A 6000-nucleotide genomic window follows, 5' to 3' on the forward strand; every position below is an offset into this window, starting at 1 on the left:
GGGCGTTGCGGTGTCCCTACTGCGCATGCCCCAATAGCGAGCGCTGATAGGCGGCGAGAGAGGTGATTGACGTGTCCTAGGCAGCCAACCGGGACGCGGCAAGGGGCGGGTGCTGCGGTATCCCTACTGCGCATGTCCAAACCGCGAGCGCCTCGGTTTGGGGGGGTAACCGGGAGCGAACGGGAACGGGGGTCGGGGCTGCTGCGGAGCGCTCGCTGCGGCCGGCGGGGTCGGTGCCCGCGGAGCCCGGCGGGAGAGCTCGAGGGGAACGGAGCGGCGAGAGACGCGGCAGGTGAGTGCAGCCACGGGGACCGTGCCGTTGGAACGGGGGGAGCGGGATGGGCTCCGTTTCCCCCCCGCCCTTACGGCCGAGCTGGCGAAGCTGGTGGGCGGCGTGCGAGCCCGAGGGCAGGTGCGCTGAAGGCTTGCGGTCTGGAGCCGCGTCTCCCTCCGGCGCAGCGCCCGTGCCCGGTCCGGCAGTCCCTCCGGGAGCGGCGCAGCCCCCGTTAGCGGGGGCACGTTTAAAAGCGGAGCTGAGGCGCGGTTGCAGGCTCGGTGGTGGGGCGCCGCTTCGGCGGGAGCTCGGGGCGAGGCGCGGCGGGTTCCGTGTCCTGTAGGCGCGGCTTCCGTGCCGCGGCTCTCCGTGTGCTTTTTTGTTTTGTTGCGTTTGTTTTTTGGGGTTTTTTTTTCGGGATTCCCGCGACACGTGGCGCGACCGCTCGCCCGGGGCTGCCGCGGCGCGCCTCAGTGCTGCCGCCCTGTGGCGAAACTCGGGTACTGCAGCGCACGGCCAGGGGGCAGAGACGCTGCTTGCCCCGCAGCAGCCAGAGGTGCCAGATAAGAAACACAAGCAGTCAGAGGTGCCAGATAAGAAAGAACCGTCAGAACCGGCAGGAGCTGCGGCTTCAGAGCTCCATCAGCGTTAATCTTATGAGTCTGATGTTGGTGCTAGTCATTTTGACTTACATTATGCTACAGTGTTCTGTTTGGCACTGCTAGTGGGTAACCAATAATTGTGCTGTACCACAGCACGAGGTGATAATATTTTGTAGATTTGTACTGCCAAAGAATTTGCAAGTATATTGCAAAGGGGGGAATTCAAGAGAAGCTGCCAAGTTAGTGTATGCTGTGATGAAGTTATAGAACTCATACCCTCATTAACCAGTTGATGTGAGGTAAAATGCTTTCTGACCCTCTGCACGCTGAGGGGATATTTTTCACCTTTTAGATCCTTCTGCATGACAAGGGGGAGAAAGAAGATTAAATAACACGTTGTTTAGAAGCAGAGTGCTTAGTTTCTATTTAACTAATAGGTGTATTGTCAGTGTATTGGCCATCGTGCCGCAGAGGAGCAGGAGGTGCCAGCCGGCCGGGGGCAGATGCCGGGTGCGTCCCCAGCTCGCCAGAGCTCCCCCTGAGCCTCCTCCCGCGGCCCCGCTCGCCCCGTGCAGCCGCCCCCAGCCGCGGCAGCTCCTGCGAACCCGTCCCGTGTTCCCGGGCCGCTCCCGAGCCCCATGGTGAAGGCGGCAGGCCGGCCCTCGGCACCTCTCCGGTGGCCCGTGCAGAAGGAGCAGGCTCAGGCAGGGGTGAGCTACGGTGCTAACGGCTGCTGCTTCTTCTTTCCCGCTCCCAGAGGCCACGCTGAGGATGCGGCCGTTCGCTGCCACCCCGGGGATGCCGTCGACTGCGCCCGCCTCGGGCTGGCGAGGCTCGTCTGGCAGCGCGTCGGGAAAAGGGACGGGTGCTGCCGCGGCTGGAGCCGGAGAGGTAAAGAGGAAGAAATGCGGGGCCGTCGGCCCGACGTCTGCTTCCTGCGGCGGGCAAGAGAGGGAGCCCCTCTCTCCGGGTGGCGAAGGGTCCCTCTGCGTGGCGTGCAGCGGGCCAGGCCGTCAACGTGCGCGGCAGGTCCGTGCGCGTATCCCGGAGCGGGACGGCTGCGTGGAGAGCGAGCCAGCGAGGCTCCGTGTCCCCGAAGCCTCGTCTGGTAGCAGCCCTGACACCCCACCGTGTTCTCCTAGGCTGAGGACGGCCGAGCGCCCCGAGGGAGGAGAGGAGGGGACAGGAGCGTCTGAGCTGTTAGAAGCCTCCTGGCAGCCACCGAAAGCGAGAGCCGCTGTGAGTCCCTGGCCCTCGGGCCTCGTCCCCGGCTTCTGTGTCCTGGTGCCTCCCTGCCCCTCCGTCTCCTTTTTCCCCACGCTTTCTCTGGCCCGTTCTTGTCCCCGCTGTTCTCTTGTCCACGCTGCGCTCTCGTCCGTGTGCGTGTCCCCCCGCTGCGCTCTCGTGTGTGTGTCCCCGCGCTGTTCTCTTCCTCTCTGTGTCTGTACGTGCTGCTCTGTCCCCCGACCTTCCTGTCTTTCTCTTTCCTTCCTCCCTCCCTTCGTCTTCTCTCTCTGTGCCTTTGTCGTGCTCAGCGTTGCTGGCGTTCTTCGTTCTGTACGGCGCTGTTCCTGTCCTCGTTCCTGTTCTGAGCCTTCGTGCTGCCCCCCGCCCCGTTTTTCTCTTTTTTTGTTGTTTTTTGCCTGCCCTCCGTCTCTCGGGCGGGCTCCTCATTCCTCTCTTTCTTCCTCCAGCCCCCTGTGCTCCCCGCGGTCTCTCTCGCTCTGCCATCGGTTTTGCCTGTTGCTCTCCCTCTTGCTTCCCGTTGATAGGAGGGACAAAAATCTTTTAGAAAGCCCTCGGCATAAGGTAGCAAGACCAGGCCTAACGTAACAGAAACCGAACAGAGAAAAACTGGCTCTACAGGGACTGGAGGTGGCACAAAGCGGGATGTGGTTGGCTCGCAGGCTGGGAAAATGGAACGTTCCACTGAATGGAGAAGGAGCTACTTGAGTAGCAGCACAAAATGACAGTGGGCGTGCTCAAGAAATGAGGTCGAGAAGCCGACACCGGGGCGGGGGGGCACCGGGGACCGCTGGAGACCCTTGGTGGACACGCTGGCACACCAAGGATGGACTGCCAGCGAAGGGTGGGGTTATGGAAAGAGCTTCCGTTTAATGCATTAACTAAGCGCTGGGAGCAAATGAATATCCAATAGGTAGACGTAATAAATACCGAGAAGCGTGAGTCACATGCACGCTCGATTACAGGGGCGATCCTTGAGCGTGCGGTGCGCTGTATTGAAATTGCCTGCCGTTTAACACTTTCAGAACAGTGTTAAAGAGTCCTTTTTGCTGACGTTTTGGTACCTCCCCGCGTCCCGTGGTTTCTCGCTGCGTCCCCGTGTCCCGCTCCCTGCCCGTGGCCGCGTTCCTCTCTGTCCCATTGACCGTGCCGGGCTTTTTTCCTCCGTCTCCGCCCCGCCGCGCCGATTTGTTTCTTCCTCTGCCCTGTTCCTCGGTGCTCTTCCGGCCTCTTTTCCTCTGTCCCCCCAGCTGCATTGCCGTGCCGGGGGGCAGCTGCCGGCCTGTGGGCCGGGGGCTGCGGCTGTTTGGGGCGCTGCCCCCGCTTTGTTTTCCTAGGGGAGCCCCCCATTTTTGGGGGGTGGCGGTACGTTCACGTGTAAATGACACGATGTTCCTTTTGTTGCCATTTCAGGATCTATAGGCACGGCTGAGATTTGCATGGCTTGGAGTACTGAATGTATTAACCGAATAAAGCACGGGATCATACACGGTACAAACAGCTCCCCCAAAGAAGTGATCCCACCAATGGCCGGTAAGTATAGAATTCCATTTCTGTACTGGGACATGCGCAACTCGTTTTATCTCCTCTGCTATTTTCATGATAGCTTCCCCATTACCATCTATTTCTAAACAACACTCAGAAGTATTCCATTTCCCACAGACACCCCCTTCTTCAGCTAAAAGATAATCTAAGGCTACCCGATTTTGGTCCACTGCAGCCCTGGTCTGAGACAATTGTCTCGCTATGAGATTCAGTGCCTCAGCTGTCCGGTTGCTTATTACTTCAGCCACTGCTTGCAACCGGATAATTCGGTTTAGCATGTATATTGGGGTACGGTATCCCCAGCTTCCATCTTGGGCCCAGGTGGCTGGATCATAGTATTCAATTATCCTTTTCGCAGGCCATTCATCATCTTTCCAAGTTTGCGTTCCTCCTATGGGGACATTTGTTAAACCCCTCTTCTCTCTCTTTAAAGTTTCGTACAGAGGTTTCCCCAGATGACTCCCTTTTTCCTTTGGGAAAAGGAAAAATGCTGGTTGAATTATCCCTATTGTACAAGACCCTCTCCATTTAGGCATTAACTCATTCTAAGCTCTGTTCCCACATATCCAAAATAATCCATCGGGGGCTTTCCATGGTTCGTTGACATCGGTAGAGGCAGGATTCTGCCAAGATCTCCTTAAATCCCCCATTTCCTCCAAGGGGTTTGCTTTGCTTTGATTCTTCCAGCATATCGTTTCATTTCCCAGGCTACAATTTCGAGACCAATATCCATTAGGAGGACAAGATCCTCACGATGTCCCACTTTTATATGAAGTATTCACGTGAATGGGATGTTATACACAGTCGGTCAGTTTCTCGGTCACCTGTTTCTTGTTGCCCCTCTTGCAAGATGTGAATCTGACCTTAGCAACAAGTTAGCATTCCATTGCTCTGTTTACCACAACACGTATCTGGTTCTCCAGGAAAATGCAGCTAATATGAAGCTTTAGCTGACAGGCAAATTCACTAAAAGAGAAGCTTGTTTTGTAACAAAACCAGCACAGCCCCCCACCGCCAGGGGCATGTTTTTTTCCCCCAGGAGTTCAGGAGGGACCCAGGATTTCTGGGGGGACAGAAATGACATTTGTGCCGCGGCGGGTCTCAGTGTCGCCGTCCTGTGGACAAAGCGCGGTGCTGCACCCGGCCTCCCCAATGTGGTGCCGCGGCGAAACTCGGGTACTGCAGCGCACGGCCAGGGGGCAGAGACGCTGTTTGCCCCGAAGCAGCCGGAGGTGCCAGATAAGAAACACAAGCAGTCAGAAGTGCCAGATAAGAAAGAACCGTCAGAACCGTCAGGAGCTGCGGCTTCATAGCTCCATCAGCGTTGATCTTATGAGTCTGATTTTGATGCTAGTCATTTTGACTTACATTATGCTACAGTGTTCTGTTTGGTACTGCTACTGGGTAACAAATAATTGTGCCGTACCATAGCACGAGATGATAATATAAGGAAGATGGCTCAGCCTCAGATAGGGCAGACGTGAAAGGAAGGGTGGGCTACACTGTCTATACATGCTGGATTTTAGGAAAAATAAATTTATCACGGCCTTATTCAAATCTGACTGTCTAAAGCCAGGCATTTCTGTTCCTCAGAGCTCTGCCCCAGGGGAGCTGGTGTGCGGGAAAGTAAATTCAACTGGAGGCGGCTTAGTTTTTAAACTGCGTGATGTGCTTTTTCTGGGGTGGCATTAACCTGAGAAATTTGGGAACTCAGAAAAAAACATAAAATTTATCTGCACTGCCACTGCCTGTTGTCAGCCCAGCATTTTCATCAGGCAAGGCGAGGTCTAACCTGAGAATGGGCTGCTCACAACCAGAGACCCACGGTTCAGGGAAGCCAAAGGATTTTATCACGGGGTTGTTTTGGGAGATGTTCTGATATGTGACGGGTGTCTGCTTTTGGTCTTACACAGGAATAAATCAGTATGGCTTAATGCACCGTATATCAGCAGGTCTATGTGTCAGGTGGACTTAATGGGTCTGAGCAGCTTCACCTGGGACCTCACCCACAGCCTGACCACAGGCCCTGGATCCTATTTAAGCTCAGCCCAGGGCTCTCACCTGCTCTTTGAGCTCTGCTGCAGGAGTGCTGGTCTGCAGCCTTGTTGTTGCCTGTGCTCCTTGGACTGATGCTGTCGGTAGGTGTCTCCTGGGTGGCCCCTTGCGTATGTGTTGTGGCTTGTCTGGTCCTGTCTGCATTTGCTCCTGACTGGGTTCCTTGGGTGGCCCTGGGCCTGTTCATCCCTTGGTGGTTCTGTTTGCTGTGTCTGGGCTCTGTGGGAGCTGGGCAGAGCCCTCACTGGGGTTGCTCTTGGTTCCTTTCCCTCAGGGAGC

This window comes from Streptopelia decaocto (assembly GCF_964273445.1).
Source record: "Streptopelia decaocto genome assembly, chromosome: 4".
Lineage (NCBI taxonomy): Eukaryota > Metazoa > Chordata > Aves > Columbiformes > Columbidae > Streptopelia > Streptopelia decaocto.